Here is an 11946-nt window from a genome sequence, read left to right on the forward strand (position 1 = left end):
TTCTCAAGCTTTCTTATTTGAAAAACAAAAACTTTTTCTTAAAAATTGCAGTTTGTGATTAACTGATAGTTTAAAAAAAAACTAAATAGTTTACTAAAAAAATTATCATGGGCAAGCGTGCCTGAGCAAAAGTAGGTTGTGATTAATTTTCATAAATGCTTACTTTTAGTTTCTAATAAAATTACTGCAATAAAAATAATAAAAAGGCACATAGAGAAAGGAAAATGTAAAATTATATTTGCAGAAAACAAAGTCAAAGGATACAAAGGCAAAATAAAATGTCAATTATATTTCTATATACTACTAAAGAACTGTAGGAAATTGAAGTTACAAGCAGCAGTATTATTTTCAAAATACTAAAGGATAATTGAAATCAAAGAAGATCTAAATAAGTAAAGATATACACAATCTTCACTGAATGGAGATTCAGTTTCGTTAAGATGTCCATCCTCCCTGAGTATATCTATAGATTTAATGCAATGCCAACAAAAATCCTACCAGGCCACACATGTTTTAAAACTAGATTGTTGTAATTCATGCACAACTTGCTAATTTTCTAAAAAAATGATCAAATTGTTCATTTCAACTTGGTAACTTTTATGACTTACATAGGCAATGTAATTATACTGATGTCCTGCTTGTGAAAAACATAGAAACCAGACAGAAGTGTATCAACATTTTCAAAAACACTTAAGGAAAAGAAAAGAATGGACCAAAAATATTAGTTGTTCTTCAAATTTTAAGACCATAGAAAAAGAATTTTGAATAAGCTAAAAATTAGCAAATACTATAATCATATGCCACCCCTGAAGAATCTATTAAGAGTTGCACAGTCCAATAGTGTTGCCACTAGCCACATGTGGCCATTTAAATTAAAATTAAAATTAATTATAATTCGACTAACTAAAATTTAGTTCCTCAGTCCTAGGTACATGTTATGTTCAATCCTCAAGTGTGGCTAGTGTCTACCCTTTGGGACAATGTAGATACAGAACATTTCCAGCACTGTGAAAAGCTGTATTTGACTGCTCTTTACAAGTGGACCAGCTTCATCTAGTCATGTGATGCCTGGTAAAATGTGCAAAAAAACTCATTGCAAGCATTTCAAATATTCAATTTTAGAACTAATATTAAAATGAGAGTGGATCATGGGGTCGTGAGTTGAAGAATAATATGTAACTATTTTATGTTCTAAAAGATAGAAAAAATCAACTAAAAGTGGGGAAAGGAAAATTAGAATAAGATTATTGACAGTTGTATAGGTAATGTGGGATAAAAAGTACACAATTTAGAACTGACAGAAAGTATAAGGTTAAGAAATAAAAAAGTACATTATGGGCACTATAAAAAAATTTATAAAATATTATCCATTAGAATAAAATGCAAATTTTCTTTAATACTGAGTTTTTTTAATGAATAAAAAAACTAGGAAATGAATAGAGAAAAAATATAAATAAATATACAATAAATATAACATATTAATACAGTAATTAAAATATAAGCTATGACAGAATTGAGATCAAGCATGATAATCACTACGATAAATAATTATACCAATAAACTTAGCTGAACCATTAAAAGAAATGATTTTAATATCAACTCATAGAAGCCCCATGCCACAATGAAGATATAACACTACAAATACCTCTATACAAAACAATACAGGTAGAAGATGCAAGAGATGAAAGATAAACTAAATAAAGGACACTCATCGAGAAAGAACTAGTAGAAAAAGTAAGGACTAAAAAAACCTAAACAGCATTTTCTAAAGGTGGTTCTTTTGGATACACAACAAACACTATACACTAATAGAGAATACCTCATCAAACGTAACAGCACATTCACAAAATTGATCATCTCCTAAGGAACATGGAATGCATCAGTATTACACAAAGTTTGTTTGATACAATAACACTAGAAATTTTAAATGAATCCAAAATAAAATAAAATAAATCTTTAAAAATGCATCCATTTTCCTCACTTTAAAAAAAATCAAATTGCCAAAATCTAGAATTTTAGAGTTTCAAATATAAAGCAATAATTAGAATCATATCTGTTAATAGGTCTGTACAGAGGGTCTCTATAGTTTTCTGTCTTCTAAATCTCTGCTTACAGTTTACTTTATAGGTTTTGCTTTAATTATCACTTATAATCAGATGATTTTCAAATTTATACACTAACCAAAAAAAAAAAAATCTCATATGATCTCCATACTCTTGTTAAGAATCATCTCCTGGATAACTCATCTCACTGAGTTGTCCTACAAGACTTAAAACAACATTTTCAAACTGAACTCCTTATGTCCTGCCCCCACCTAACATTATTCGTACAGACGCCCATGTTAAAATCTAGATCTCTCAATCCGCTGTAACCACACCTTTCATTTCATAAATAATATTTTCTTTTTATTCTCACTGCTTCATTTCTCCTCCAGGATATTCTTTCTACTACACCCTTCCTGCCATTACCCTTGGCCAAGACTTAATCATCTCTGATGACAAAAATTGTAGGCTCACTGTCTCATAATCTCTTGCATTGCAATCCTATTCCCACAGCCTCCATATTCCTGCCTCTGTTAACTTTCTAAAGATCCTATAATACTTATTTTATCACTACACTATTTCAAATATTTAAATATCTGTCCCTTATATGCTCTACATTAGTTAACTGACCTCTGAGAAGCCAAAAATAGTGTCAAAAGTTTGTTTGCTTGTCAGGAACATTTTTGTTGTTGTTGTTTTAACTAGGATTTAAATGGGCTTTGGCTGATGCAGTGTGTCAGGGGCCACTCCTCTTTCTCTTATACTATGGATTCTCCTATTTATGCTATCTCCCTGCTCTCTATAAGCACTGGGCTTGTGAACCCATGGTTTGCATTATAAAATACGTCTCTTCTGTAAGTCCCTTCATTCTCTGACCTCTTTTTATTTTTCTACTTTACCTACAGAATCCTTTTCTCTTCAGGTCACTCTTCTTCTCACCAGTCTTCTCTGACCCTGTCCAACGGGGACACTATAAAACCCTCAGGCCTCAGTAGGTGCTGTTTATAATATGATGTGTCTTAGCGCATGCTGTCCTTTTGGACTGGAATGGTATCATCCTCTGCCACTTCATCTGCGTAGTAAAATTCCCCTTACTAAGCACTTCCTTTGCTAAAAGTGTCAGTTCTTAAAAACATTTGCTGGGCTTATGTTTCTTCTGAAATATTCAAGGTGTAAAAATGTAATCATAAAATCTTTACTCACAGGCTCTAATGATTGTTATAAAAATAAGACACTCTGTTTAAATGATTTTCCATTATAACTGATAGAGAATAAACCAGATGTTACTTAAAAATACAAAGTAACCTCTTTCTCTGCTGGAACTACATTGACTTCTCTTTGGTCATTATAGTATATTCATTGTCTAGACAAAACAAAACTCCATCTCCATATTAATTTAAAATGTTTATTTTACATGATTATATTAGAATTTCATCATATTCTCTCCTTCCCTCTCAGAATCTGATCTGTTTGCCTCAAGCATAATGTTATAAAAAGAGACAGACATCTATCTTCACGATGACAGCTTTTATGTATAATATCATGCCTTTCAGCAATACTAAAATGCCCAACCAATAATTTAAGGTGTAGCAGTGTCATGTTAACCAAAACAAAACCTGTTTACAAATTAAATCCTTGAATGAATAAAATTCATTTCTCAGAGCATGGAGGGGAATGAAAGCGACTATGGCTTAGCGTTCAGTTAGTTAATTAAGAATTCAAATCTTATAACCGCTAGTCTTCAAGGCATATGCAACAGCTCTAGGAATCGCTAATTTACCTTAGGACTAAGGAATTAGGGAGAAACCATTCAAGTTCAAAGATTCAGCAACATTAAATAGGTGTGGGAGATATATAGGAAACAATTGAGATCAGTGACTAAGATTCTTGAAAACGAGAGCATGGATTTTTTCCTTTGCTATATTCTTCTTCTTCTTCTTTTTTTTTTTTATCAGCATGGTAAGTAAAAGAAAACGTAAGGATTAGAGTCATAAAAAACTAAATTCAAATCTAGATTCTACTTATTTATTATATCCTTGGCTAAATTACTTAGATTTCTAGCAGTTTTCTTTTCCAAAATTAATAGGTAATAGAACACCTCTGAGAGCAGTTTTAAAGACAGAATGCACAAAACTTTTCTAAAATATCACTGATCAAGTTTACATAATTATAAAACATAGACTTAAATATGTACCTTTATTAATTCAACCGATATTTATTGTCGTCTATGACCCAGACAATGTTTTAGGCACTGGAGTCTATCAATGAAAGAACACTAGGACTGATCCCACAGGATATGATCTAGATAGAATGATAAAACTGCAAATCCAAGGAAGACAGAAGAATAAATGAGGTAATAAATAGATAGGATCCATAAGCACTACTGACTTGTTGAACTTGTTAATTCAGAAATAAAAATATTAAGGATGACCAGAAACTTGAAAAAATGACTAGAAGAGAGATTCAGAGTAAGAGATTTCAAGGGAAATGTGTGGAAATATTTTTTGTTTCTTTATTTGTTAACATGAGAGGGGCTGAGGGAATGTTTATATTCTGAAATGAAAGAGCTGATGGGAAAGGAGATGCTAAAATACATAGGGCTTCTTCTACGGTAATTTGAAAAGCAGCAAAAGTCTTTCCCTGCCTCAAATATCTATCCGCTATTGACCTGTTATTTTGTCTGAAATTCTCACTAAAGTTGGGGATTTTATGACAAGAAATTGTTTCTTTCACCGTGGTACTAAAATAAACCTGTATTTCTTGTGTTATCTGGGGAAGTCTTCATGCAAAAGATTCAAGCATTTGGAATGTTACCTAACTATAATTCAAAGGGAATAAGGCCCTAAACACAGCAAGGTAAAGAAAGGTTTTGTTTTCTGTTTGTTTCTGTTGTTTGATTTATTTAAAAGGAAACAAAGTGGACATATTAGATTATTACCAAGAGGTACATGAGGTTACTGGTGAGAATGCAGGCACAATGAGGCAAAGACACATAATAAGCCAAAAATAAATATTTCCCTGATCTACAAAACTGAGATAAGCTAGGATAGGTATCTACTGGTTTCAGAGAGAGACATTCAGTTCAACCTTGCTCATAAAGAAGAAAGTTCTAACTTGGAATTCCTGAAAAAATGGCAATAGGGGGAAATCTTTAAAACTTGAGGATGGCATACCTGTTATTAGACTTTCCTTTCTAATAAAAGAACTAAGACTACTCTTTTGAAATGAATATAGATGAGATGAAAATATTACTGGATCACAAAAAATAATGTGACAATCATGACCTACTTTTTTTTTTTTTTTTAGTATTTCCTATTATGGGTGTGCTTGCAATTACTAAATTAGCTCCATAACAGGAAATCAGAAGAGCCCTTAAGTTCATACCACATCCCAGGATGGAGGGATATTAAGTTACCAGCTGTTCACTTTTAATAAAACAATATAATGTTTATGAAGTCCAACAGAGTCCTAGAAAGCTCTGTGTCATCGGAGTCTTTCTGTTTTGCCCCTGCTCCCCATGGGTACAGAAGAAACTCTTCTGTTGTATGATGAATTCCTGTAATATCCCAAAGTGACTTTAAAATTTTCAAGCGTCTTTTCCTCTGAAAAAATAGCACCTCTTCCACTCTCTCGTTGCATTTGTGTGCTTTTCCTTTAGTAAGTGAACATTGAAGGAGGGATTCGAGAGCTTTAATAGCTTCTGTAGTGTTCTTATAATAGTAATGTTTTTAGCCTCACTATAGTTAAGGACTTGTCAGCAGTTATGAACTCCTACTTTAGTGAAATTTCACTTGGCATATAAGCTTTCAGCCCAAGAGCAATTTTCATTTTAAGCTTTAAAACCATCTCTTAGGATATTTGCGATGGTGTGGTTAAAACTTAAAACAAAAGCTGACTGTTCTCCGATGATTCTTATCCCCTTCAAAATTGCTCTTTGCAGGTTTTTTCTCTCCATAAAATCAATTAACTCATAATAGCTAAAGAGAGTAGGAAGTTTTTAACGATTGTAATGATGGCTGTAATACAGTTTTGCACATCAAAATTACATACAATTTTAAACTGTCAAACACCAAAATTTTGATAAGAACTATTTGCATTTTAATATGTAACAAATAACTTTTAGAATTTTAGACATTTAAAATATGAAGATGAAATATTTTAAGTGGGAAATTTAATTTAACCTTCAAATACTACATTCAATGTTTCAAATGAGCATAAAATTTTACAGTTTTTAAAAATTATTTAGAAAATTACTTTAATGAACATGAAATTGTAGGTTCATCTCTCATTTTCCTGGGTGCTCCTTCTTCAACCTTTTTCCTGACTTGTCCTTTTCTACTACTTCTAAATTGCAGAATGCCTGTAGGCACTTCTCCCAACGTCTGCCTCTCTCCATGGCATCTCATTTAATCTCATGCCTTTAAATGTTAGACCTATTCTAATAAATCTTAAATTTACATCTGTACAGTGGAAAACTTCAGGTTTTACAGCTCTGCTTTGGATATGTACAGGCATATGGTAATTTAAAATGTGTGTACATTAGAATCTTAATTTCTTCTCTCCCACTGCCCCACAATCTTTTTCTCTTAGCTTCTTTGATGTCAGCAAATTTAATTGCTCATGTAAAAAAAAAAAAATCATTTCTGATTTCTTCTTCTCCTTCTTCCCCCTTATCTAATCCATCTGCTCGTACCTTCTGTTCCACCTCATAATAGGTCTCAAATCTATCTCTTTCTCTCCATCTCCACTGCTATCAACACCTCTAAACAGTTCTACCTCTACCTGTAAAGAAGAATGATATTCAAAACTACAAGTGCTCCCATGACTTTCTCTCCTAACATTCACCCCATAAACTAGGAAAAACATTCAAATATCTTATGCTGATTTATAAGACTCTGCACTGTCAGCACCCTATGTCCCCAGCTCTGTCTTGTGTCACTCTCTAGTCAAGGCCACAAGGCTCTTTTGGAAACTTGGACAGAATAGAATTTTAGAAACATTGATTTTCTTCCCCTCATCCTTTGTTAGGATTTTACTCTTGCTTTTTGGTGACTGTTCATATGAAGGACTTCCTTAAAGAGAAATGTAATATTGTCAAAAATATAAATAAACTGGAATAAATGGGCTCCTAAAGCCAAAAACCAGAAAAATTTGAGTACCGCAAATAACAATGAGATAATGAGGATAATGGATTTTTAATCAACAAATAAAAGTCCATAAATCCTTAGTGATAGTTAAAAAAAAAAAAGAAGAGATAAATGTTAAGAATGAAAAGTTCTTCTTATAGAGAAAAAAATGTCAGCTGTGCCAGCATATTTACGTCAAAGAAACTGTAGAATTAGAAAATAGCCATCTTATAACCCTTGTGTAAATGCTGACTAAGTCGAGGATCCACAACTCAGGCTAAAACTGTGAATTGAACAAGTGAGTGAAACAATAAATTATAACCTTTCAGCTTGCTTATTATAAATTATAAAAAAAAAAAAATTCGCTTTACAAGGAGAGATCTAGAAGTCACCAACTTACATAAATATCTAAGCCTGACATTGCCAACAGCGCTGTGGCATGACAGTATGTGTCTCCTGATGTGGTGTGACAGCACCATATCTACGTGTCGTGAGCCAGAATAGTTTGACATCAAGCTAATGATGAGGAAACAGTCAGAAAACAAGCAGAAAGCAGGGCAAACTCTAGGACTGTGAACCAGAAATCTTTCAACATATTCAATATTGTAAATAACAAAGAAAGGTAAATGGAATGTTCTAGGTTAGAAGAGACCAAAAAGATATAACCACCAGGCCCAATGGCTGAAACAATTTTGGAAACAATAGATAATTTGGAAATTAAAGAAACAATGTCGAAATAGTCAAAAACTGGCACACAAAAATCAGTCATAGAATAGAATATTTAAATAGATTTAAACTAATTTCAAGTTATCCTTGAGTTCTGCTCCAGAGATGGAATACATATTTGTTTCCTTACCTTTCAAGATAGATATAGAAAAAAAGGAAAGTTGTCACGTGGAATGGAGCTTCCTGTTATGGAGCTAATTTAGTAATTGCAATAAAAAGAAAGAGAGAATTTTTTTCTACATTAAAAGAAAAAAATCTTCCTAACAGTTCTTGCCCTGCAAAATTTCTCCACATTCACCTCATGCCAGTCACTAAATTATAAAGAAATGATAAACCATGCTTCCAGGTATTAGCAATTTGAGACCAATAAGCATTATGACAGAAATGCAAGCGAGAAACTGAAACTGAAATGCATTCAGAAGGCTTACAGGAAACATCCATAGTTTAAGATATAATTGCCATTTTGAAGTTAATACTTTGGTTCAATCTGATCACAACATGAAAATCTGGCTACTTTCATAGTAAGGAAAATGTGGTTACAACCCACAAGGTGCCACTAAAGACCACATTGGCTTCAAAAGGTCAAGGGTAGGGTACCCTGTAGAAAAAAATGTCTGAGTCCTATTTTTGGACTATAAATGACCAAACTATAGTATATACCCACAGCCTTGAAAGGAAATAAGTGAGATATGAGCTAAGAATGAAGAAATGGAATGTACAGATGTGCAAAATCTAGAAATTTCTGTCAAAACAGAGAAAGCAATACAGCAAGGCATTACTCAATATAAATGTACTACAAAAATAATACATTGAGAATCTAAAGTATCAGTTTGAAAGTTCCTGCAGTCAACTGTGAATGCATAGGAATCAGAACTTAAGAGATCACGCTTCTAAAATTGGATCTGCGATTTTAGATACTATTAGGTAGTGATTAGGCATTCGCTTTGACAATAAAGTGACTCAATTCAAGTTCTCCCTCAGTCATTGGAGTTGTAATATGGTGTAAATCACTATACCTCACTTTCATTTATAAAAAGAGGATAAAAATAGTCGCCACCTCATGGCTGCTTTGAGGATTAAATAAGGTCACAGGAGCAAATCCCTGAGCTCATTCTTTGTTCTGAAACGTTAAATAAAACAATATTTTGAAGTGCATTTTATAATCACTCTTATGTGTCTCAATTGATAACAGTGATTCTGTGTCAAGAGCCAGTCTTGAAGTAGACACAAATCGGTTCATCAAGTAGTAACTTTAAAAACGAAGAAGTCAAAAACCAAAGCAAAGCCACCCCTAGAAAAAGATTGACCAAAGTCAAGCAAATGAGCTGTGCAACAGTAGTCCCCAAATTTCAGTGGTTATGTATAGTGTACCCAACTAATACTTGTGTGTTACAAACTTCACGCAAATAAAACAAATACAATTTGTGGTGAGGATGCATACCGATATTTTAATTTTTATCAGTATTGCCGGAGAACTAAGAAAGGAAAAGAATGCTCCAGCAGATAATTTTCAAATAAAACAGAAATGTTAGTTGAAGAAATTCAATGGAACCTTGCCCTGATATGTCTATTATGCATTAAACCAGTTGATATATTGTAAACAATTCAGTACCTACTGTATGCCAGCATTTTCAGTGTGTATTTTATATATACATAATGCATCAGTATATGCGTGTGTGTGAATAAATCAGTGTGGTTTGATGCACAATTAAATATATAAAATACATACAGAAAATCCTGGCATACAGTAGGTACTGAATTGTTTAAGGACATTGTTAATGTTTAAGCTGGGGTTACAGCATGGAGAGACTTGAGTGTTTCTAAAGAGTTCATTCAAGCTGTATTCCACAAGCACCAGCAGCGCTATCCAAGGTTCCTGAGTCAGGGCAGGGTGGAGGCGGGGCGGGGGGGACCAAAGCTTACCTTAGGATACATCAAACCTTTCACATTATGCAATGTACTCCAAGGAAAAAGAGATAGGATTCAGTGATTTGAAGCTGGGAAATTTGATTGCATAGGTGAATTTTCTTATTTATATATTAGGTTTACATACATAAAAAATGAATGCTTCTGGTGGACATTTATTTAGAACTCTGAAGAAAGTAATATTTTTTGCAAAATCTCCTGTAATATAAGGTGGCTGGTCTTGAAATTCTGTTTTAAACCCATCCCAAAAGGCGTGGTCACTATGGCTAAAGTGCTTCTGTCCATATAATTCATTATGGCAAATAGCAATGCAAAAGAATGCATTTTCTTAAGTGTATTTGCAATGTTTTTGATAAACGACATTTATCAAAATGGATTTTTCTAAAATAAAATTTTAAAGCTACAAATTGATGCTTTGTGTCATTAAATGGTGATCAACAATCACGTCTTCTTAGCAATATCATATTTGAAATATAAAGTATCTATAAATGAAAAGTTTTCTGGTATTGTACAGATAGATATGTTTCCTTTCTCTGAAGCACTCCAAAATTGTTCCATTATGGTAGATAGCTCAAAAATTACATTTATGTTTTGATTGAAATAGAATGAGATTTGTAGTAAAGGAAAAGTAGATATTTACATTGCTGTATGCTTTTTATTAGTTGCTATAAATTTAAATGTTTTTGCTTAATAAATAGAAGTCTCCCTTTTGCTTCATCAAGCAATTATATTAGTATATAATTTATTTAATGTATAATATACAATTTATTTAATATGATGGTGGTTTTTTTAAAGATAAACTTTTCTATTACGTTTATGTGTAAATTCTTAAGTTCTATGATTACCCCCGAACTCAAATTCTTTCCAGATTTACAGAAATAAACAAGTTTGTTTCCCTTTGATACATTTTGAGAAACTGAATGAAAAACAACAGCATAGATAAAGGAGCATTCAGAGAACCATCCCTTCACCAACACAATGATTAAAACATATGTAATTTAATCTTAATTTCGGTTAGCTCGAACTTTGAAAAACTCATTTTTGGAAATTAATGGGAGACGTAATTTACACATCGAATCATCATTATGTCATAAACTCTTTAATATTTCTAATAGAAACGATATTTTTTTTTAAATATACAAAATGGAGAGTGACAGATGCCTTAAAGTTGTAGCCTTTGAGAGTTCCTTAAACGATATCTAAGTGCCCTAGAGAAGAGTCAGAGGACAGAAGCAGGGCCACAACACTAAGGATCACGTGCACGGATAGACGTGCGTGCGCGCGCACACACACCGTGAAGACGTACGTGGCTTTGTTTTTAATGTGATGGTAAAATCATTATGCTTTTAAAATTAAAAAATTTTAGAACATAGATTATGTAAACTGAGCTTGCTTAAACACACTCAAGAAATTTGACCATTTGAACAAAATCCACTGCGTAAAATGTACCACTTCTAATTTAAAACTGCTAAAAATATACATACAATTATTTTTAAATTATTTTTTTCTTTTATCGTTTTGGGAAAAATGTAATTCTTCATTTCATAAAGATATTTTTTTGTAGTCTTCCCCTGCACGCATAAAGTCTAGGAAGCTTCAGTCTTTTGATTAGCATGCTAATATCACTGCATTTGATAAATGTCTTAAAAACAGCACTTGATTTTATATAAAACGTGTCAAACACATTATAAACTGGAAGATTGCAAAACAAACAAACAAACAGATAAATAAATAAATAATAGATAATGAGACTTACATGAAATGTGATGACTTTTAATTTTAAAAATTCCTTTAAAAATTCCTTTAAAAATTTTACATATTATCTAAGTCTAATAAATAGTTCTGTAGGAAACACTGCTAAAGTAAATTTATAGTTTAGTATATTTATAGTTAGAAAACAGTGATTAAGCTTAAGGTCACATTCACTTGATAAAGTCTGTGGAAGGCAGTGGAAGGCAGCAGAAGGAGGCTCGATTTAATTTGTGATTAACCATGAACCATACCTTTTTCACTTGGCCCTCTAGTCACTTCGTTTCTCATTAGCACTTCTACCAAGGAAAGGCATTGGAAGAGACAGGAAATGCAATTCACATAATCAATTAAGCCACTAAATTGCACTTTTTTAC

This window comes from Pteropus alecto, unplaced genomic scaffold, assembly GCF_000325575.1.
Source record: "Pteropus alecto unplaced genomic scaffold, ASM32557v1 scaffold72, whole genome shotgun sequence".
Classification (NCBI taxonomy): domain Eukaryota; kingdom Metazoa; phylum Chordata; class Mammalia; order Chiroptera; family Pteropodidae; genus Pteropus; species Pteropus alecto.